General features: G+C 47.4%; 1 long non-coding RNA gene across 1 annotated transcript; it reads left to right on the forward strand.

Moving 5' to 3' along the window:
• Positions 1-548: 548 nt before the first annotated feature.
• Positions 549-2,507, forward strand: LOC144123409 (uncharacterized). The gene is made up of 3 exons (XR_013313086.1): positions 549-1,091; positions 1,881-1,942; positions 2,296-2,507. It is a non-coding gene; the product is annotated as an uncharacterized LOC144123409 (long non-coding RNA).
• The last annotated feature ends 21,576 nt before the right edge of the window (positions 2,508-24,083 follow it).

Genomic DNA, 24,083 nt, shown 5'->3' on the forward strand with positions numbered 1-24,083 from the left:
ATAGCCTGCCTACGGGCCCATATCGGAGGCCATGGCTCAAACTCTCGTCTCTCTCAAGAACAAAGGTCTTGGTGGTATTTTCTAGCGATAGCTGCATTACGGCAGCATTTCGAGCCCTCAGCGCGGCGGCGGCACGTGACTGTGGCGGCGCCGCCACGGTCACGTGACTGGTCACGTGGTTGGTCACGTGACGCGGCGGCGCGATGCCGTGGCTGGTCACGTGACCAGCCACGTGGTTGGTCACGTGGTGCGGAGCAGCTGTGCGCATCCGCCGTGTCAAGTGGGACGAAGATGAAGAAGGAACGCCCAGCGAAACGGAGCGGCGAAAGACCGACTTTGCAATTCAACTGAGCGAGTTCCACTCGGCCAGCTGTAGCTATCGCGTCACGCCAGGTTTTACCTGAGCTAAACCACCGCCATTTTTTTTTCTCCGTTGTCATCAGTAGCAAGAGGTGATTTTTTGTTGTTAGTATGACATGAAGTTCATGAGGTGAATATACTGACTTCATGTTGCGTATCCCGTAGTGGCGATCAGGGCCTGAATTACGGAACTCGCTCTAAAGTTGTAGAGCGTTACGTCAAAATGACGACAGCATGACGACAAGGCTAGACGTCAACGCGTGACGGAACGCGGAATCAACCAATGGCTAGTAGGGTGCCGCCCCGGAAGCGCTTATTTGAACGACAAGAGGCCAATTTGCACGGCAAGGGGCCGTATGCTAACTTTTTTATAAGAATACGCAGTGAATAAAATAAACATTGTTTTATTCTTTCATAAAAGTGTATTTCACTCTCACTGCCATGAAGTAAAACAAGAAGGACATTCACTTTTGCAAATAACTGCTTTCGTGGGTAAGTTTTGTTGCCATGAGGGCGCGCTGGCAGATGTAAACACTGAACATGGCGGCCTTCTAAAAAACAGCTGATCCCACGGCTAGTTCCTGCTTTTTTAGGCGTCGTCTGAAATCAAGGTTCTATTTGGTTGTCTAAAGTGAGCGGATAACAATTATCGAAGCCAGTGAAGGTCACGGGCCTCCAGAAAGGAACCTGCACGAAACGTCGGGCCCGAAAATCGACGAAGACAACTTGAGGTAAGCCTGTGTTATTGGTTTAAAGATGCCACATGCCAAGCATATGATTTGGGTTCTGTTTCTTTCACTTTAGCAAATACAAGGCGTCCACGAAGCACGGCTTGTTGGATAAAATCAACTTTTTTGGCTTCATAAACGTCTGGCACAAATGATTCAGTTGGGAAGGAGCAAGAACCAAGCAAGGCGGTTGGGCGCACGCTAACAACCTTGCTCGTTTTCGGTCGTTCTTGGCTGTGCTATAAGTTGCTGCAGCGCAGCACACGCATATGTTCCTGTAAAAACATATTAGCCCGAACTCAGAGCAAAGGTTTTTCCCTGTTATTCCCTGCTTTCGAAAAGCGGAACAGAAACTATTCCCTGTTTGTTTTCCCCGCTGTGTTCGCTGCTGCAATTCTCTAAGCGGGAATTATAGTCTCGATATGGCGCCAACACGAAGAATGCCTAGCGAGCAAGAGCTAATTGTAATAGAGTCTATGGAGAGCCATCCGCTCTTGGCTCGGGCTTCTGCCGACCTAACAAACTCATACACAGCTGTTGAAAAGCGCAAGCTGTGGATCCAGCTTGCGTCGATTCTCAACAACAAGGGGTCGGCCGTTTAAAAACATGATGTCTTTGCCTTGCGCCTTGCTAGCACTGTTTATTCCATCTGTGGTGTATTTTAGTCTCGGAGGAGGTGCAGGAATGCATAGACAAGTGGTTGAGCATTATTGATTGCTTCTCATTTGCTAGTGCTCTTTTAGTTTCATGGTTTGCCAGTACCAATCAGCCGCACCTTTTACCCTGTTACAGCAGAGGAGATGAACGGGGAGCCTCAGCAAGTTGTCGACAAGACACACGGAGCCCCACAGACCGTGAGTTGGCTTTCCATTATTCAAGCTCCATACTACCCTTTCTGGCAGCTGATTGAAAGTAATAGCACTATACTCTCTGGCAGCATTTGCAGCAGTAGCCAAAATACTGCAGAGATTCTACAGTACACACAAAACTATCTCTCTCTGGCTTTGCCACGCAGTGCAGAATGTTTATTTCTCTTGCAGTGAGGCTGTGACATCTCCTAGCAGTCTAGCAAATGTGCACATGAAATATGCTACTACAATGCTGCCCAAGATTGCTGTCCTGTATATTTATGTCAAGTCCTCTAACACATTGCACCAAATGTTTTGCGTATTCCACCACGTGATGAGCACATTTTCTTTCCCGACAGCTACACCGGTGCCCTCGCCGCAGCCCTCACAGCAGCACACACCAGAGCCCCCACTGCAGCCCTCAACATGTGCCACGCCTAGCCTTCTTGGGAAGCGACGGCGAGACGATGGGGCCAATAAGGTGCTGCGCCAGATGCTGTATGAATCGCATCGTTTGGATTCCCTTACTGACGCCCGGAACCGCCAGGACGCTGCTTTGCAGCAAAGCATGCTGGAGGTGTGTACTCTCTGCGCACACTGCACTTTGAGGAGTCGAAGCCGTCACCTGAAGCATAAATATCAGTGCTCTCTTTTGAGCACCTCTACTTCTGTTTTGACGCCTCTTGTGGGAGGTGGTTGGGACAGCTGAGTTTATGAAACTGACACGAGTCTTCTACAGCCATACTTTGTCCAAAATATCTCAGCACCTGAAATTTTACATAAAGCTTAAGCGAGATCTCAAAATTGGTTGTCAGTAATAATTTGTAATTGGAAGTATTTTTACATGCAGGCCATATGGGAGGTGACAGATGCTGTGCAGGCGTCAAATGGTCAGCAAGAGCTGCTCATCCAGAATGTGAACCTACTGACGCTAATCTTACAAAAGCAGCTTGAGCCACCTGCACCACATTGAATTGTTCATATTTATGTCATTATTTGCTTGTTTTTATTTTTATGAAAGAACCTCTTCATATGTTTATATTTATTCAAGAACATTATTTACTTCTCTGCCAGGTGCAGACTCATTGAACTATTTTTAGTTTGCTTGTTAAAATTTCTGTTTTATGTGTTTGTTTATTTACATTGTTTGCTTCTCTGTCAGGTTTCTGTTTTTGTATTTATTCAAGATCATCTCTGTCATGTGCCATAGCATCATTTTTTTATTTCTTGTAAGCTCTGCAGGCCCGGATGCTTCACACTGTTTATTTTCTTCCAGTTATGTAATTTAAGCTCTGCCAGGTGTGAAAGCCTCCTATACTCTTTTATTTTCCATTCCTTTCAAATGTTTACCTGCAGCTGTGGCAGGTGCACAAGGTGCAATTTCTAGTGCTTGTTTTCTTTCATTGCAATATGTGGGCAAGTGCAATATGTGGGGCAAAGTTGTTCTGAAGTGACTGTAGTTATGAAGGGCATCATAATATGGGGATTCTGGATAAATTTTGAACACTTCGATTTTGTGTCTGTTAAGGTTGTTTGCATGTTCCTGAGTTGTTTTTTTTTCGCATTACTTTTCCTGCTTTTCCGTAGAGTGTCCATTGTGTGCATTGTAACATGTTCTATCCTCAGTAGACCCGAGGAAAAATGAGGCTTGCCAGCATTCGTCCAAAGTCGCTTCTGAACTAGTGTTGAATGCAGGCAAAAAAAAATTTGGCGGATGCTTGAGCTCCGCCTTTAAAGGTATGATGCAACAATGTTAATATCTCTCGTTTGTGGATCCCTTTACAACTTCAAACGCAGCCATGTTGGCATCATCGTCTGTGATACTCGTGTGTCTTTTACACGTAACATGATTTTTAGTCCAGTAAAATCTACGAAGAGCAATGTCTTGTGTAGCACTTGCTGTGCATTCCACCAGTTATGCAATGTGTTTCAGAAAACTGCAAACCAGGGCTGCATCGGGCCTACAAGTCTGCACAACATGCCAAACCTGTGATTACTAGCATTCAAGCTGGCAGTCAAGATGAAGCTTTTTTTTTAAGGGGCAAACAGCGTGTAAGACTTAGACGGAAAGCAAAGAAAACATAGGACGAGTGCTCATCCTGTGTTTCCTGTGCTTTCCGGCTATGTCTTTCGCACTGTTCGCCTTAAAAATGTACAGCCAACTCGCCCGTTTGGCCAGAGTGTAAGATACAACTGTTATTGTGCAATCTCTGCGCAGCACTCGACAAGGCATATGCAAATCACTGTTGATGCTGCATGCTTTTGTTTCCCTGCTGTGTGTTACAGTTGGCAAACTAGTATGAACAGCTGTGGCGAAAAAAATTATTGTGACCAATGAATAAACGTGGTGCAAAAACAAACGCTTTACTGGTTCCTAGCAGTCTCCACACCACACTTTTCCCTCGAGCACATTCATCAAACATATAGTTACAGCAAGCAACTGTTTGCCTAAGTGGGCAGGTCGACGTAAGCAACGGCGAAAGACGGTGTACAAGGATGCATTTCACTTGTTGGACGAGCTGTTTCGGCGTGTATTTCGACTTGAGAAGGAGAAAGTGCAGTAGCTGTGCGGCAAGCTTGCTGATGCACTGAAAGGCGTACTGGTGACCACTGCCGGTGGAGCAGCAGTTGGTGTGTGCACTTCATATCTTGACACTGGAGGCTTTCAAGCACACGTAAGAAAAAGTAATTTACAAATGCTGGAATGTGGCTACCAGTGGCCAAGGGCATCATATCACACAGGGGCTCGCGCACTAACAGAGGGCAATGGCACTGCCCGTAGCAAGAGTGGCTACGACAACTCGCCACGCCAGCACGGCGAGTCATTGCAGCCACAGCTGCCAGATGGTCTAGGGCTTACTGCCGGTGGTGTTGCTGCTGCTGCTGCCGCTGCTGCTGTCGCCGCACCATCTGCAGGTGTGCTTGCCTCTGCGGACGGGTTGTGCCAAAGAGGCCAATTATACGGTCTCGCATGGCTCTACCACGCAGGTAGGTCATGCGGGATCCTGTCCCCGGCAAGCAGAGGTGGTCCATTGTTGTCAGGGTCATCAGTAGTGTCGTCTTCGTCTGCAGCCAGGGCTTCTTCAAGACAGATGTTGTGCAACGCAGCACACGCTGCAATGATGACCACCGCCCGCTCCGGCTCGTAGTGGAGTGTCCGGTACCTTTGAAGGCACCGGAAGCGGCTTTTGAGAACACCAATGCAGCGTTCCACAACACATCGCATTGAGGCGTGTGCTGCGTTGTACTGCCCTTCTGCAGTGTTTGCACCAGGATGCCCTGACATTGGTGTGAGCAGCCACGGCTCCAGTGGATATCCACTGTCTCCTGCACGACCAAAATTTGCAGTGAAGTGTGTTGTTGCCTATGTAATAAATGATTCATATCAAGCAGCTCAAAGCCAGTATGCTGAACCAGAATTCATAGGCATGCAGAATATTCATGACTAAGGGGTACCTCTGTAAGCACAGCCTTCTAGGTTAATGATGTACTGTGATATCTTACACGACAATAACGATGTGCACACCTCTTCTGCCTTGATGTTTTACGCTTGAAATACGATTCACTTTATAACAATGTTTCTTGTGCCTCTGCACCAGCAGTAACAGTAAATACACAAAAATAAATACGATACATCATATTGTTGCATGTCATCCATGTTATAACCCGCCTCTTTTAGGTATGAGCCACTGCTGTAGCTTAATACGTGCTGTCGAAGTGCTGCTTACCCAGAAGAAACTCTCCATCCTCCAGCAGCCCGTGCTCCACCTTCCGACGCAGCCGTGAGTAGCGCCAAGAAAAGGCATCGTGACAAGACCCCGGGCAGCGAGGGTCGACCGCAAGGATCTTCATGTCTGCGTCGCAGATCTGCGAGAAACACAGGCAGACAATCTTGGACGTGAACTTCCACTGTCGAGGTCGCGGCTTTCGAACCCATGCGGTCAGAAAGCCAGTCTACTCACGATCATGGTGTTCATCGCATAGTATCCTTTGCGGCTCCAGAATGCTGCCCGGTTTGCTGGGTCTCCCCGCGGCGCTTTTATGGCAATCAGCGGGCCGTCGACGCAGCCGACGAAGCCTGGGATGGTGCCGCGGGGAAGGAAGGTCGCCTTCGCTGCCGCTTTTTCCTCGGGGTGCGCCGGGAAACGCACCCATCCCTTCTGTGCGCCGACTTTGCAGATGGCCTCAGCCACACGCCGCACGCACTTGCTCACCGTCGGTTGTGCGAGGCCGACGGTCTGCTCGTTGCCGACGCACACTTGAAAGCCCCCGGAGGCAAAAAAAACGGAGCGCACAGCACCTGCCGCCGCACCGACAAAACGCTCGTCCGTACGCCTCGCAGTTCGTCTGCAAGTTCGCCGCACAACCGCTCCACTTTCTCCTTATCGAGTCGAAATAACCGACGGAACAGCTCGTCCTCGTACACCGTCCTTCGTCGTTGCTGGCGCCGACGTTGCCGCCTCCGCCACCAATAAACAGCAGACGACGCCGCCGCCATTTTCCCTCTAAAACTCTGTAGACCGACTCTTCGCGGTCGCAAAAAACAGTCTAAAACCGCGGGCATAATTAGGTGTTCAACGTCATGCGTTTTTTCTTGTCCGTGACGCCATTGCAGCTTCCCGTTACGCAACTTTTCAAAATGGCGCCGGCGACCAATAGGAGCGGGCATTTTAGAGCGCTCTCAATTGTAGAGCGGTCGGAGCGAGTTCCGTAATCCGGGCCCAGTGTCGTGTCTGCATCGACAGCTGAAGATTTATAGCTTTGCATCTAGACCTTCGCTGTTTAGGAAGGATATTGGTTTTGTAGGAATATTCGCACAAGTAGCGAATAATCATAAATATATTTGATTCGTATTCAATTCGGTTCTTTCACTGTTCAACCCACTTAGATGGCTCAGCGGCTTCGGCGCTCGGGGGCTGATTCCAAGGTCGTGGGATCCATTCCGGGCCGCGGAAGCCGCATTTCGATGGAGGTGAAATTCAAAAACAGCCATTACAGCAATCTACATTTAACAGTTTTTCTTTCACTATTCGAGATGTAATCGGCTCGGTTTTTACCGACATTATTTGTACTCCATTCAATAGCAAAGCTAGCCCATTCGTTTTCTATTTGGTTTGGAAAAACTACTAGCCCCACCTCTGGTAAAGGCAAACCGGGAAAATTTTGTAAGGTGCACATATTTTGAGATTAAAGGAATATTGTATTAGCAGACCACTTACCCCTCTCTCCAGTTGATAATTATTTTCTAAGGAATTTCAAATTAGCGATCCTTTGTTGTGAGGGTTGCTTTATTTCCTGTCTTTATTTATTTTTTCTTGCGCATTCGTTTGGTAAGTTTTCCGTTCAGTTCGCCATGAAAATTTCAATAATCGTTCGGGAGTTACTACCTGTTCTGTATGCACTACCTTCTTCGCCTGAATGCGCTGCAGCCTGCCGCTGCGGGATGCCCGGTAAGAATTTGAGTTCTGCAGAGAGCGATCCTTACGGCATAGCAGGCACGTGGTAATACTACAACACACGCATACATAAAAAGCACACAAATCGCTTTCATGACCAAGTTTTACTGCCAGAGCAGTAGTTTAAGTTAGCGTGGATAAAATAACATTATTTAACGCCGTTTACACGTAAGACTACTACTTGTCTGCGCGCACCTTGGCAAGTAATATTTGACGGCCATGGTGAAAGCGTGAAGGCATGCAGGTTCGAAGTGACGTGGTGTAATAACGAAAGGCGCCTCTGGTTTATTAATAGCTCCGCCAGAGCAGAAGCCCCACCCATTTATTATGTTTTTTTTTCTGAGCCGTTGAAGGAACCCCGAGGCGATCACTTTGGGCCCAACGGCTAGGCATGCAAATTGCTATCATAAGCGACTCATCCCATTCCGTGCTGTCACCAAAGGCCCCAGAAAAAACATCCTGTGCACCCATCCTGACGGCTATTGCAGTCTCACCGATGCCACGCCGACGCTAAGAGCTCTAACGCAGAGCTCTCGCAAGGGCCTAGCGCGTCATTTCTCAGCTTCTTCTGTTATGAAAATTAACGTGAGAGGTTTTCAGCATGTAAAACTAAGAGGCTTACTAAAACGAGGCCTCAGGGTGGACAACCTAAACAAATATTGTGCTTGTATCTGTCCGAATCAACCTGAAAGGTATGTAATGCAAACAACCGTTGCAGGGGCGGCAGTCCGCTATGCTTGCATCTTACTTTCGTGGAACTCTTTTGAAGCTCTTGATCACTTCAAGAGCGATAAGTTTGAAGCTCTGTATTAAATAAAAACATGCTTGAATTATAATAATATTGCTTTTAAGAGGACGTTGAGCATGTATTGAAATCGGTCCGTGTCGTTGGTTGAACGCGTTCCAATCACTAAGCGGCTATTTCACTGAAAACGAAGTTTTCATATGCCAGAAAGAGTCAGGAAACAAATTACTGGTATTTCCCCCACCGGCTACAATCACGAGCAGCCTGAAAGGATGTTGAGACAGTCTTCGTGCAGCTCTGAGGCTACATTATACCACCATTAACTTCGAAACGATGACTAGCCATCTTTCCTGGTGTTTTAATCCAGCTTTCTCAACAATAACTGCGTATTTTGCACCCGGCCAAGAATCAACGTAGTAAGAAAGCGCCCCAAAGTCTTTTTCTTATGAAAAAAAAAACAAAGAAATAGTGCTGAGTGCTCTTTGCAGTGGTCCCTTTGTTTCATTTTGGTAACTGAGAATTTCTTTTCGACGTTTGCACTTTTCTCAAAAAGGTCTTCATCACGCAGAGCCGACACAGTTAGGCGTGCTTGGTGGTAGTTTGTGCGAAGCTGTCTCCTCTACATGTCCAGCGTTATTGGTCAAAAATTTGGAATATTAGAATATTATAAAATACTGTTACGGAAATATTGAACTTCATGATTCATCCTTCCGATACGTGGAAAAGTATTTCTTTTAAAGTCTTTCCATCACTCGCATCGAGTAGTTAAGACTGCGATAGAAAAGCAACGGGGAACATTTAATAGCAAAACGATATGTCTGCCGACAGGAGATCTGCGTATATGTTGATTGTTATAGGAAAATCTTAAAATATATAAAAAATTATATTCACAAGCTCTTTCCCGGCGAAGAATTCTTTTGTCCAGAACTGCTGTGTAGGCGCGACTTTACGAGCATTTTGGTTAATGAGAATAGTATATTTATGTTTGTGCCCGGCAGAAAAATGTTCTTTCGTGCGCTGAACCAAGCATCAAATGACCACCGACTGTCATTCTGTCTACTGAGCCGGTCAAGCGTTGGTGCCACTCTTAGTTGACCTGCTTCTCAGACCCAAAAAGCGGTTCAAACTGCACGCGTTGCAAGATATACAGGGCTGAACCAGGAAGAAAATGCCCAGACATAAATATTTCAAAACGCTTTTAGAAGGAAATCTCCGTTGCTGTTTCGCGATCGAGGTAACTTCCGAGCGTAGAACACGGTTATTAAAGGCTTGACGTGGTTTTGAACTTAACTGACTTGTTACACTAAGAGGTCAACTAAGTTTCCTGAATGTGAAATGGCTTTTATTTGACTCCGGTTGCACAAGTTACGGTACATCGTAATAATTTTTCCCCGGCTCGCAAGACGCTATTGCTCAGTCTGTCTTCGCGACTAAGCTGTAAGACGCCTGTGGTTCAGAGCATCAGAATCGTAGACCAACTGTACCGCTGATTTGCAACTCTAACCAGTTCTCCGGAAGGTGCGTAGGAGCGTGAGTAACCACTGAGCTGTGAAGGGTGGAATATCTTCCATTCCAGGGAAGAGAAGTTACGGTGAATGACAGCCTCACTATTTCAGTTATGAACCTCGAAACTACTTACGAACCACCGATTAAGTATTACAAGGTGTGAAATTCTCGCTACGCTATATCTTCACACCTTTTCATTTCCGCAATAAAAGCTTATGCCACAGTTCTGAAGAACGACAATAAAGTGTTTCGAGAGGACAAAATTTTTGTCCTTTAAATTAGGCTGTGAGTGAAACTGTTGCTACACGGGAAGGAGTTTTCAAGATAGTGATGATGATGATATGATATAGAATTTTAATGATGCAAGGACAGCTTTCGGCTAAAGAGTGCCATGGCATAAGGAATTTTTCTTTAAAACAGGGTGGAGGCAAAAACCCATTTTCTAAACATTTCACTTCTTAGAAATCGAGAACGAGGCCAGGAGACAGGTTGTACAAATTGTATCATTGGTGGGCACCCGACGGTAGCTGCATGAGGCGGTGCGTGGGCTGGAGTCGACACTTAAGTTGGAGTTGACACTTAGCTCCGCCCACGAAGGAAGACTATTCAGGAGTGGAAACTCTGCTGTCTGCGGCGACCAGAAAAGGTCACTAGCCCGCGGAGCCACTATCATGCTGGCGGTGCCTGGCGGCCTGGAAAGAAACTGCCGCCGTTTCGGTTGCCAAGACAACCGGAAGAGCGTGTTGCTCCCGTTAGGCCGCGCGCGCCTGACTTCGATTGAGGGCACTCTCGCGCGCTTCTTTACCGCTGGTAGCCCGAAGAGCAACTAGTGCTACGCTTCAACCATTTGAGCACAGTAAAAAATAAAACGCGTTCTTTTCCATGAGCGCTATAAGGTGATCTGTAGCTTCTGGTTGCACGCATAGCTTTTGTTTGACACGCGCGCGATGACTTTGATTGGATGGGTATAAGCGCTGCTGGCATTCGCCGAAGGCAAACATGCCTTCACGTTCGTCGAGTATGTGACCACACCAAGTTTCATCTGCTGGAGGAGAACGCGGGCGTCGTACGGCGCAGCGTTTATGACTACACGTCAGCCGAGAAGGCGACAAGCTGCTACAACTTCTCACCTTGCTCACCTTCTCCCTGCAACACTTGTAACCGCTTTTGCAATTTTGAACAAAACACCTGCGTCCTATCTTAGTCTAGAAAATTCCGAAGGAGGCCGCACTGCCCGTAGCAGCGCTGTTAGTATTACAACCCTCCAACAGACATCGACAAGAACTGTTGCTGTTTGACTTAAGGGCGCAGAAATACAACGTCATGGCGTGCCCGCTGAAGCAAACACCTGTGTCGTCTGCTTTGAGCGCGCGCCGCTGGAGAGCGCGCCGGAGAAGCCTGCCCTAAAGTCACTGGAAACCGTTCCAGTGACTTTAGCCTGCCCGGGTGCCGCGTTTTTTTTTCGCCGCGGCTTCTACTACCCGCCGCATGGCACCGCCACTGCATACGGCCCCGTCGGCGCATACAATTGTGACCTTATCTGGTCGCCTGCGCTCGCTCGCGCAGACGGGAGTTTCACCTCCTAAATAGTCTTGCTCCGTGGCTCCGCCTTAAGGTTATTACGCGATAGCTTAATGCATTACTGCACATATACAAAACTGGTAAATCTCTAATATTAATAGATTCCCAGGAGCCTTCATAACTCTCCTGGGACATCGGTGCGCACTCCCCTGCGATGCCAGGCCGCTGTCGCCGGTGGGACTTGTGCGACCCAGATCGCTCTTGCCGAGCAACCACTCGCGACCAGTCACTTATTAAGCTCTTACCTGCCACGGTGCGCAGTTTACTCACAATCCGATTGGCAGGTTGTGATGAGGCCGCAAGGTTTCGTTACCCAGGTGGCCCGTCTGCCTCCTAGGTTGCTTTTCTTGGATTTTTCGCTCGCGGTTAACAGCGCCCACTACGCCAGATTTTCTGCTGCATAGGCTAACGCGTTGAAACATTTACGGAACAGTATAGAGGGGTGGGTCTTCATTTCAGGAGCCCATTGGCTTTTGCCGCCGCGCCTGACTGGTTCACCAGCGAAAGAAAGTCTCCAGAATGTGAACTGGACAGCACCGCCACCCAGTTCTCAGTTGCTGGGTCACTGATTCTCGCAGTATCTGTTTTAACGCGACAGCGTTAAGGAGTTCGTGTCGCAGAAAAGCGGGTGTCGTCGGCGTCGGCCGTGAGCGAAAAATCCTTCCTCCTCCTCCTCGCAAACCCGCCGCGGCGGCTCAGTGGTTAGGGCGCTCGGCTACTGGTCCGGAGTTCCCGGGTTCGAACCGGACCGCGGCGGCTGCGTTTTTATGGAGGTAAAACGCTAAGGCGCCCGTGTGCTGTGCGATGTCAGTGCACGTTAAAGATCCCCAGGTGGTCGAAATTATTCCGGAGCCCTCCACTACGGCGCCTCTTGATTCCTTTCTTCTTTCACTCCCTCCTTTATCCCTCCCCTTACGACGCGGTTCAGGTGTCCAACGATATATGAGACAGATACTGCGCCCTTTCCTTTCCCCAAAAACCAATTATTATTATTATTATTACTCCTCGCAATGTACGCCACTGCCCCAACAGATCGCGCGCGACGGCAGCGCATGGAAAGGAAGGGACGCCTGTCATATTTCGGTGGACAACCCGGACCACGCTGCAAGGGAATGAAAATGAAATGAAAATTGATTGTAAGGAAAGAAAGTGACGCGTCTGACATATCTCTCGTTCGGGCGCAGTGGGGCCGTGCGGACACGCAGGAATTACGCGGTGAGCGGCGAACAACGCAGCGCACATCTGAAGCGCGTTCACCACGAAGCGTGCGGCTTGCTGCCTGTTCGTTCGACGCGGAAGCTATGCTGGCGTTCGTGGCATCGGCCCCGCTACGGTGGCTCAGTGGTTATGGCGCTCGACTACTGATCCGGAGTTCCCGGGCTCGAACCCGACCGCGGCGGCTGCGTTTTTATGGAGGAAAAACGCTAAGGCGCCCGTGTGCTGTGCGATGTCAGTGCACGTTAAAGATCACCAGGTGGTCGAAGTTATTCCGGAGCCCTCCACTACGGCACCTATTCTTTCTTGCTTTTTTCACTCCCTCCTTTATCCCTTCCCTTACGGCGCTGTTCAGGTGCCCAAAGATATATGAGACAGATACTGCGCCATTTCCTTTCCCCCCCCAAAAAGCCAACCAATTCGTGGCATCACGTTTGTCGAGAACGATGTGCCGACGAACTACGACTGCAACTTGAGTCCCGCGCGTTTCGGCAAGGCGCCTGGCAGCGCTTCTACGTGGTTTGCCGATCCGCGCGTCCGTTTCACCGTACGTAGCAGAGCGATTCGTCTAACGGGCAAGGCGTCGCGCCGAACGGGCGATGGCGTTCCGTGGACTCCCTGGCAGTGCTGCAACGCGCTGTCGCGTTCCACTCTTAAAGGCGAAGCTTAAGCGTCCTCCAATTTTTTTGTGGCATGTCCGTACCGTGTGGGCCACCACTGCGGTTATTCGAAGATATTAAAACGGGGCAGCACTTCATATACTTGAAGCAATACCTGCACTAAAATATCAGACCCATTAGGGACTGGAAAACTGATTTGCTTTCAGCAGAACAAGTTTAATTTCGAGTACATAGAAGCGTTTCCAGATCATACTACTTATACATTTCCTGACATAAGAACCGTCTCTCTTGCTTTATTCAGTTTCGACTTGGTTGTGTTCCTTCAAATACGAGAGAAAACAGATAACCTTGAGCTTGTACAAGCTGTATTTGAAAGATATATCTGTAAAGTCTGGCCTGAAACAGAACAAATAAAAGTTGCTGTCACTTCCGAGGAATAGGTTCAATTCGAGTTCGACACCCGATTTTCGACTGGAATACATGAGGAGCCAGAAATGCGCTCATTAGGAAAATCCTGCTTCCATTTGTATGATGTCATGAAAACAAACTGGGCGTTCAAAGCACAGTTCCTAATATTACTCTTCGAATAGAAACTTCATATATCTCTGCAGTTAACGGGCACTGACATCGTACAGCACACGGTTGCCTTAGCGTTTTGCCTCCATAAAAACGCGGCGGCTGCGTTTTTATGGAGGCAAAACGCTAAGGCGCCCGTGCGCTGTGCGATGTCAGTGCACGTTAAAGATCCCCAGGTGGTTGAAATTATTCCGGAGCCCTCCACTACGGCACCTCTTTCTTCCTTTCTTCTTTCACTCCCTCCTTTATTCCTTCCGGTGTGGTTCACGCATCCAACGATATATGAGACAGATACTGCGCCATTTCTTTCCCCAAAACCAATTATTATTATTATTATTATTATTATTATTATTATTATTATTATTATTATTATTATTATTATTATTATTATTATTGTTATTATTATTATTATTATTATTATTATTATTATTATTATTATTATTATTATTAATCTTAGAACATTAAAATTCATTTTTCACTGACTTAATAACTTCTGTTTTCCACCATAAATAGATTATTGAAATCTGTAATGTTACATGCGCTAGTTTGAAATAAGAGGACAAAGCGTGAACCATAAAATGAGGCGCTCATGAAGCTGCAACGACAGAAGCTTGTGTTCTTGCTAGCATCTTTCTTGTTCATACTATGTCGTGTCAGGAAATCAGCTTCGAACTACTAACCCTCTCGGCTTTAAGAAGCATGTTATAAAATTTTTATACGTGTTTGTGTTCGGTTGCTCATAACTAATCTTTAAGATGTTAGTATTGAAGGATCTTCAGCGATTAAATTATTTTGTAAGAAACATAACCGCATAAACTGGAAGGTTACTGGAAGCAGCGGTCACTTAAAAATATTTTAAGCGCATATGACTTGAGGGGGCACTTTAGCTTCGCCTTTTGCCCCGCCGCGGTGGCTCAGTGGTTAGGGCGCTCGACTACTGATCCGGAGTTCCCGGGTTCGAACCCGACCGCGGCGGCTGCGTTTTTATGGAGGAAAAACGCTAAGGCGCCCGTGTGCTGTGCGATGTCAATGCACGTTAAAGATCCCCAGGGGGTCGAAATTATTCCGGAGCCCTCCACTACGGACCTATTTGTTCCTCTCTTCTTTCACTCCCTTCCTTATCCCTTCCCTTACGGCGCGGTTCAGGTGTCCAACGATATATGAGACAGATACTGCGCCATTTCCTTTCCACCAAAAAGCAATTAATAATTAATAAAGCTTCGCCTTAAGAGTCGACGCAATAGCATTAATTGGTAAATGCCGCCCATAAACACGGAATTGGCCATTCTCTTGTTTGCTTTTATGGATCGCTGGAAATCCCCATACCACTCCCGACGCGCAGTGGAGCAGTGGTTAAGCGATGCGCAGCTGCCCTGACAGGTGGCCACTTAAAACACAACCGCCGGCGAGACTTGTGAGACTCAGGTTGCTCTTCTGTCGCGAGAAATCATTAAATTAACAGCCACCTGCCCCAGTGGGCAGATTGTGATGATATGAGAAAATCACGCCGCCGCGGCTGCTCAGTGGTAACGGCGCTCGGCTGCTGACCCGAAAGACGCTGGTTCGATCGCGGCCGCGGCGGTCGAATTTCGATGGAGGCGAAACTCTAGATTCCCATGTACTGCGAGATTTCAGCGCATGTTAAAGAACCCCAGGCGGTCGAAATTTCCGGAGCCCTTCACTACGCCGTCTCTCATAGCCTGAATCGCTTTTGGACGTTAAACCCCCATAAACCAAACCTAACAAGGTCATCTGACCTAGGTGGCAGGTGGGACCCCTGCTTCTTCGCTCACAATACTGACAACGGCGACGGCACCGACGACACCGCATTTTCTGCAGAATGGGAGCCTTAGTGATATCGCGTTAATATAGTCTAAACGCCAAGCTGCCATCAGAAAGGCGCGGGCTAAAATTTCACTCCAGCCTGCTGATGCAGCGAACGACTTTGCACGAAGGCAGTTATGCCAGCGCCTGGCGTGGCTTTACGCTGCTCGGAGGTGGAGCGGCTGCCATTCGTGAGCGAATGTCTCACCCTTTTTGTCTCTGAGCGGTAAGCTTTGAAGGGATGCTCATAATGGCAAAGCCTTTAGCGCAAAAAACGAGGGCATGAGAGGAAGACGGGACAGCGCTACGGAGGAAGACGGGATAGAGCTGTCCCGTCTTCCTCTCATGTCCTCGTTTTTTGCGCTAAAGGCTTTGCCATTATGAGTGAACAGTACCAACTAGCCCAAGCATCAGCATTTTTTAAGGGATGTCCGGAACGTAAGTGATTGGTGTAGGACTCGTCTTGAGTAAAGCCAGGTTTGCTATCACAGTTTCCAGTCTGTCTATCGCGTGGACCTCTGTAGGCGTGTGCATTTCATGGGCTCTAAAAAAGAACATTTGCAAGTGACCTGAATCTTTTCAACTTTTTTGCAACTGCTTGCGATGTTCATTTAATCCATTTAGGTGGAAATTAATGCGAGTTTAGTTGACTAATTATGGCAAGCATTTATTTTCGCCTGGTATCCGCTGCATATCCGCAAGCTAGAAACAGAATTTGAGTACCCGTCAAATGCCAACATCTCCGAATTAGTTTCTGCTAGGGTGAATACTTTGTGAACGCACATGCAAGTTATAAACAAAAAAATTGAGCTCAGTCTTTCTGTCTCTCATTAAGATCATGAAGGTGGCTCCCTGTTGGCACTCGCAACGTTTATAGACCTCGCATTCTCGTTGCCTGCTTCCAAATGCTGACATCGTCACAGAACCTATATTTTAAAGAGCAATGCTGCCAGCCTCGTTTTTATCAACAGCCAAACAATGTCGTACAGATGTCGTCTTATTATCACCTTCGTAGCTTAAAGTCTTTCTTGCGTTAGACGCGGCTCGTGCGTGCCTTATGTACAGAAACACTCGGCCTTTTTCTGGAAGGAGAGGTGTGCACTACATCACGAAATTCGCTCCCGCAATGCTTTCTCTCCGTGCGCGGGATTGCTCGAAGGCCTTCATTCGCAACACCATTTGCAAGAACAGCTGTGCAGGAGAGGTTCGTGCACGAGATCGGCATTGTACCCCTGTCCTATGGTCATCTAATAGCTATCTGCGATTTTTTGCATGTTTTATTTTGTTTTATCGGCCGAGGTCTTGACTTCAGCCTCGAAAAATACTGCGGGAGGCTGTCGAATAACTCCGGTACAGGGCCTTGGAGAACGGCACCTTGGACAACCCATTCATCGATACGAACAATTCCGCTCCCATCGATGTGTTTTTCACAGACACGGGCATGCGGGGAAGCGAGCTTAAAACGCCTATTTTACTGCCGCTGCATGGTCCGTTTCGACTTTTCGCGCCGTTTGGTGTCACTATAAGCGGTGGCAACACATATTATGCATTCCTCTGTAGCCGGAAAGGCAGTCAGGCACACAAAGGGGAGTTCGGCATCCTTCGCAGCACTCACACACAAGATACCAGGCACAACACTCCGAATGAACGCCATAAACTAGGCGCCAAACCGGCACGATGTCACCCACTCACAACGACGGCCACCTTCCCTGCATGCTGTCTGCTCGGTTGTTGTTGTTATTGCTGTTGCCTGAAATACGATGGCACATACCCACGGTGGGGGATTGCCCAGGGTTTGGTGCAGATTCAAACAGGGGAAATCTCATCCAGGTTTATCTCAAGCGGCTCATAAATTGAGAGGATTCTGAGTGAAAAAGGAAATCATGAATTTTGAGAGAGCTTGAGGAATTCGGAATGGAAATCAAGGAAACAAAGCGGTGCAAGCAGAATAACTAAATTTTAAGAATTAATCAGAAAGAAAATAATTTTGAGAGGAAAGAAAAGGCATAGAGAAGTTAACACGAAAATCTCCCGGTATAAATGATATACTTGTGAAGAAGCTGACACACCTACCAAATGGCGTGCCCTTTGACGGTTGCACCGAAGGAGAGGAGGACGGTAAGAGTAGACGGCAGCCCTAATTGAACGAGAGGATTTTTGCAAACACTGAATTCTCTGCCGTGCAAACCACCGGCAGTAGAGGATGAAATGACCTATCGTTTCAACGTCCCCGCATGACGCACATAGATTCGACGGCGTGAACCCAGAACGGCATAAATATACATTAAGGCGAGGTATCCTACAGCGCAACAGCTTCATGGAAACTTCACATTGTCTTGATGAGCAGGAACGTATGTTCCATGGGAATTTCAAATGTTCGAAATCCGCTGTACCAAGGATGGGCTCATGGCTCAGGTAGCGGTTAATTTGGTAACATTCATAACGGGAAGTGGTCAGAAGGGTGAGGTTTGGAACGACATGGGCAACAGGGCCATTGATGGCTGATTTCGCTAAGAAATCGTCCATCGAATTTGAAGTAATGCCACAGTGTCTTGGGATCCTGTGAAAGCGCACCTCTAGGACATGACGTGGCACAAAGTACATTAGGGATCGGTACAGGAGAGTATTTTGCGAACTTTCTAGTGCAGGCAAGACTGAGAGGCAGTCCGAGAGAATGATAACTTGAGAAATATTGCTGGGAACGTTTTGAAGGGCCAAACCAATAGCGAGAAATTCAGCAGCGAAAATTGGTGTATAATCAGGGACCCGGAGAGAATAAGTCTAGTCTAGTGTGTGGGAACAAACACCTACTGCTGCCTTTTCGCCTCGTTGAGAGGCATCTGTGAAAATTGCAGCATGGCTCGGATACTGAAACAGATATTCCTCCAGGAGACCGTTTAGCACATTGGCAGATAAGTGCTTTGCATATAGCGGCAGCATATGGTCGAAGCAAACAGCTGGTGCATCCTGCAAACTGCTGACGCATTGCACATACCTAAGCGAGACTGCAATTCTAGACAAAAGGTGCTCAGTAAACACAAATTGAGACAGTTTGTAAATCGGCCAAAGTTTATCTAGAAAAAAAGTTGGGTTAGCCCAAAAAATTGGAGGAGCCACTCCAGGCATTGGCTCAAGTCCCCGTAAGAAGGTGCGCACTGTGAGAAGCTGGAAGCGAGAGTTCAAGTCCTGTATGCAAGCTTCCAGAAAGAGGACACAATTCGCCACTGATTTTGATAAACCCAGGCAAAGCCGTTGAGCGCGCCTCTCCAAAAGAACCAGAGGTTGAATTTTGTATCTAGGGCAACCGGAGAACAGAACGCAACCGAACTCCAAAATTGGTCTTACGTAAGTCTTATAGAAAAATAAGAGAGTGTCTGCGCATACCAAATTTCCTGTTGCTGATTCGCATAAGGTGACCGAGAGCTCTCTCACCTTTTAAGTCTATACTTCTGATATGAGGTCGCCAGTCTAGATGAGGGTCGTAAATTACACCACGTACTTTAAGGACTCAACTTGCGGGATATGGGCGCCACAATAATGTAGACATATATAAAGAGGGGACGCTGGAGGAAAAATGAGAACGGAAGATTTGTTCACGTTGAGAATTAAATGTAACTTGCCCAGCCATACTTCCGGTGCATTGAGCCAGGCCTGCAAAAGCTGGTAAGTGAGTGAATGTCTCTAACAGAAGCAAAAAAGGCGATGTCGTCCGCATACACATACACTTTTAAGTCACCCTGAATTGGTATGTCTCGCACAAGTACATTAAAAATTAACGCAGACAGTACCGAACCCAGAGGCACACCCCTAGTCTGTGAAAAAGTCTCGGAACTAAAGGAGCCGTCAGAACAGAAGAAACGCCTATCTTTTAGGAATTCTTGAACCCATGCAAGAATGTAAAAAGGCGGCCGAATTTCGTCAAGCTTGTTCAATAGTATTGAATGCTCTGCCCTGTCATTTGCTTTAGCGATATCCAAAGTGACTAAAGCCGCGACCTCTTTCTTCTCCATTGCAATCCTAATTCTGCTTTCCAAATCTAAATGTTTGGTCCAAATCGAGCACCCCCGACGAAACCATGTCTGAGAAGCACTGAAGGCTTGTATTGCAAGAACGTGATCTGTAAGACGGCTGTGCACAATGCGTTCAATAAGTTTAACTAAATTATACAAGAGGGAAATCGGCCGAATGTTATCAATTACAAAACCCTTTTTTGGATCCTTGAGAAGTAAGATTATTTTCGCAATTTTCCATTCAGGAGAGAGCCAAGCTCTCTCCAGGGGCTCATTAACCATATGCAATACATCCGAGGTAAATTCTTCCACAAGAGACTTCAACATACCAATAGAGATCCCATCGCATCCGGGAGCTGCAGGTTTGAGGCAAGTAGCAATGGAAAATAATTCAGAGGGTGTAACCGCAGTGAAGTCTGCGCTCGCAGGGGGTAGTACGAATGGAACCACCGACCGCGCTTGAAAGCGCAGGGCAAGGCCTTGTGCTATCTGGTCAAGTTTTTTTTTTTTTTGCATCCTCGGGTGTTAACACCACTGACTGTGTAACATGAGAGGACGGCGTTTTATGGTTGCGTTCCAGGAATCGGTACAAAGCTTTGCGGTTATCAGGGCTTAATAGATAACTGTTCAAATTCACATTGTACTCCTCCTTCGCCTTACGAATAATCCTTTTAAATGAAGCCGCGAAAGATTTGTAATTTGTCCAATTCCGCGGGCAGTGGTTATGAGGGAGGGTTTTCCAGGCAGCTTTTCTAAGTCGATATGCTCTCTCACAGTCATCATTCCACTACAGGGAGGGCTGTTTGTTCTTGACCGTAGACTGCACCGTGAACACGGAACGCTCAGGGGCCCCTAACACGGAACCGAGAACTTGGTTAGCGCGATCCAAGTTATCAGATGATGCAATGGAGGAGAAAGAGGATTGCACAAGTTTTTTGAAAAGTGTGTGGTTTACGAATTTTTGTGGGGAAGCAGTCGCCCTTAGGGGAGAAGCTGCTATCGTGAAAGATATCGAAAAGTGGTCACTAGAAGTACCACAATCCACTGTAGACCACGAAGAAAACTGCGCCCCGTTCACAGCCAATGTTAAGTCAATGACAGACCGAGAGTCTGAACGCAAGAAAGTAACTCCTGGAGTGTTGCAGCAACGCACGTTCCTTGCCGACATCCATGACCAAAGAAGCTGCTCACATGCATCAGTACGAAAACCCCTAATTACGTGATGGGAATTGGAATCACCAGCAATCACCACTCTATTGTTAGACCGCAAAAGAACATTTAAATGATCTGTGCTGTGGACACCTGAAGGAAAGTAAACATTAGCAACGGTAAGGGGAGCACACTGTGGAATTGCGATATCAACAGCCAACAGTTCGCAGTCAGGTCCTTGAATTTGGTGTTATACATGCGCCCGATGAACAAATTTAGAAGAAATTAATGTTAACAAGCCACCACCCTGGCCGCAATTGCGATCGGCTCGGAATAACCGGAAAGTTATGGGAGAGAATGACCTAATAGAAGTAAGCCAAGTTTCTTGAAGTAAAATTATGTCTCGGTCTAATTGTGAGGCAAGGTGCTGTAAATCGTGAAAAGAAGATACCACTGAACGGCAATTCCACTGTAGTACTTGTAACCCCCCCCCCCCCCCCCCCCCCATTGTTACTGTAAAAGCAGAGAGGCTGTGACAACCTCCTTTAACAAATCAGATTTACGTGGAATACTGGGGGAACCTTTCTTGCTTTTGATGCTTGGGAGGGCAGACTTCGAAGGAGAGGAAGCAGCAGGACGCTTCTGGGAAGGATTTCCCATCTCGACGTCCGTAGTGCAAACGGTAGCAAGACTGGTATCCCCGCTACCATGCACAGGCACAGACGAGGACGCAGCAGGAATAGGAGCCAGGAGAGGGACACCAGAGAGGCTATGGGAAGGACTAGTTGCTAGAACGGGAAGGTCAACAGCTTAATGAGCAACCTGACTTGAAATGACCTGGGACAGAGCGTCACTGATTGTAGTCAGCATACGGTCCACAACACCTGCAAGCGCCTTCTCGACAGCTGACACCACAGACTTTGTCAGCAACGCCTCTGCCTCAGAACCAGATGATCTTGCAATGCCCGCATAGGACTGCTGCTTATGCTTATTGTGCATAAGCATCAGCTCTAGAACGCCTTCTCTGCTGAGTGATGATGTCTAGAACATTCTGCTCTTCTGAACGTTTGGGACAGCCAGCGTCATCAGCCGGATGAGTGCCGCCACAGAGACTGCAAATGGGACCTTCAGATGTGCAGAGGTCTGCGGAATGATTCTCCCCGCATAATCGGCAACGCGTCGCAGATTTGCGAGCTTTGCTGCAGTACCTTCGGGTCGACTCGGTACACTATGGGCGAAACCTTTAGCTCAGACGGGCATGAAGATCCTGAAAATGTTGCAATCACAGACTCTGTCGGCACACGTGATCCATTAGCATCTCTGGTGCAGCGGTAAACTGATAACCTGCCAACACCAGCGTCCTGAAAGTCATCAAGTAGTTCCTGAGGAAAAGCCGATGGGTCCACGCCGCAGATGATCCCTTTTGAACATGCAAGTTGCTCTGGAATAAAAGGCTTTACTGGAAATGACGCGAAGGATGTGCAGCGCAGCAACTCTGACACGCACTGCACATCCGAGGATCGGCACAAAATTCCTCTACGGCCGAAAAGGCGCACTTCAGAGATTTCTAGGTGGCGGCTGGTAACAGCCTTCAGCTGCTCCTGGATCAGTTTAGAAATTTTCAATTTAAGTGCCCCGTCTCCAAAGGGTACAAGCGCCACTGGGCTGTCACTGACGCCATTTCGACTGAAAAAATCCAAGGGCAAACTTTGGGCCGGGCGGCTGGCGAACCAGGGAGCCGGACCCCCACCCGGGGAAGCTAAATACATTACACTAGGCCTAAGGGGACATTGCCCCTAGCTATCGGTACATCAATAAAAAAACACCTGGCCAAAACTCCAACACGGGGAACGGCCTCACCGAGGAAGGAAGAAGGGAGTCCGCGTCGGTCGACCTTCGGTGAACTTCTGAAGAGAAGACCTGAAGAGCCTTCACGCCCACACACACTCAAAGCGTCCCGCAGCGTTCTTTCGGGCGCCCAGTCTTGATGACACCTAGCGCCGCGGCGCGGTCGCCACTGGCAGCGTACAGAGCTTTCCCATAGCGTTGCGGCGAAGCTTCATGAGCAGTAAAAGGATTGAATGACTCTTGGTTAACCTGCGTGCCTCTCATTTCTGCTCTCTCTCTCAGCGCGCACGCGTTTTACAGACCACCTCGAAATTTAAAGAGACACTGAGGACAAACTGAAAGTCGGCCTGTATTAATAGGGTGCCGCATTATAATCACAAAGAGGCCACTACCGAAAATGGAAACTTTATAAGCTCGCGAAGACCAACAAAAGAAATAGAGGTGTCGCAATCACCAATTGATTTCGCAAGTAAACTACGTGCTTCGACCCTGCCTTTTATGGCGTGTGTCCCGCAAGGGCTATGCTACGCTGCCATTAATTTCGAAACGGTGTAAGCGGTTACTTTCAGTGTAGACGTCACGAGTTTGAATGAAATGAAAGAAACGTTTTTTAGTTTAACTTCTCATCCATAAATGCGTACTTTGCTGCCGTGCAAATGTCAACATGCCCAGAAAGAGAATCAAATTGCGCTGAGAACAATTGCATCAAGCTCTTCTCACTGCCCATTTAAAGGGGTGCATGGCAATAAAAACTGCTTTCGTCGTTTTTGCATGAAATATAACCAAATTTTGCAGAGATATACGCAACATTTTATGTTGAATTCAGAACTTCATTTTATATTAAGATAGTTGTTTTAGTAGCTGAGTAACTCCAATAAAACCCACGTAAAGTCATCCACGGGGCGTTAAATAGTTAAATTTAAAGTACGCAAGTTTTTTCTCTCAGGATGTCCATAAAGCTCAGTTGTCTGCAATAAAGCTTCTGGTTTCTTTTTAGACGCCCAATATTTAAGTCCAGCATGAATATTTATAAGAAAACGTTTCTTGCAAAAGTTGTGTTGTGTTAGGCTTTATGACATATGAGCAGCTAAGGCCATCATGCGCCAAGCTTAAGGTATAGAATACGTTTTCTGCAGGATTTTTAGAAATCTGAAAAATCATCGGTAGAGTAGATGACCTAAAAGACTTCTACTTCACTTGAATAACAGAAGAAAAAAAATAGAAAAGGCGAATGGTAAAAGCCTTAAAAAAGGTCAAGTAGCCTCAGCGGCTATCCTTGGCAGAGCAAGGATCTCGAGGCTCCCAACCAATCAAAGAAAAACCTCAGCCTTCTTCCCAGGAATGAGAAAGTGCCTAAGGTGTATCATAAAGTAAAGGGAATAAATGGATGAAAATTTACTTAGTTTTGCTAGTTCCGCACGAGAGAATAAAACGTGGTTAACCCTAAGTTCACCTCTCCATTCTTCGCAAACAGGTTTGTCTTGTTTTGTTAGCAGGAAGTTATGCGCATGGTCCCTATGGCCTCTTCGGAGACAGCAGAGAATCACTTTCTTAAAACGTTCCTGGTGCATACATGACCTCCATTCACCTAAAACCGGCTTTACCAAGTGTGATTTA

The sequence above is a fragment of the Amblyomma americanum genome, chromosome 3 (assembly GCF_052857255.1).
Source record: "Amblyomma americanum isolate KBUSLIRL-KWMA chromosome 3, ASM5285725v1, whole genome shotgun sequence".
Classification (NCBI taxonomy): domain Eukaryota; kingdom Metazoa; phylum Arthropoda; class Arachnida; order Ixodida; family Ixodidae; genus Amblyomma; species Amblyomma americanum.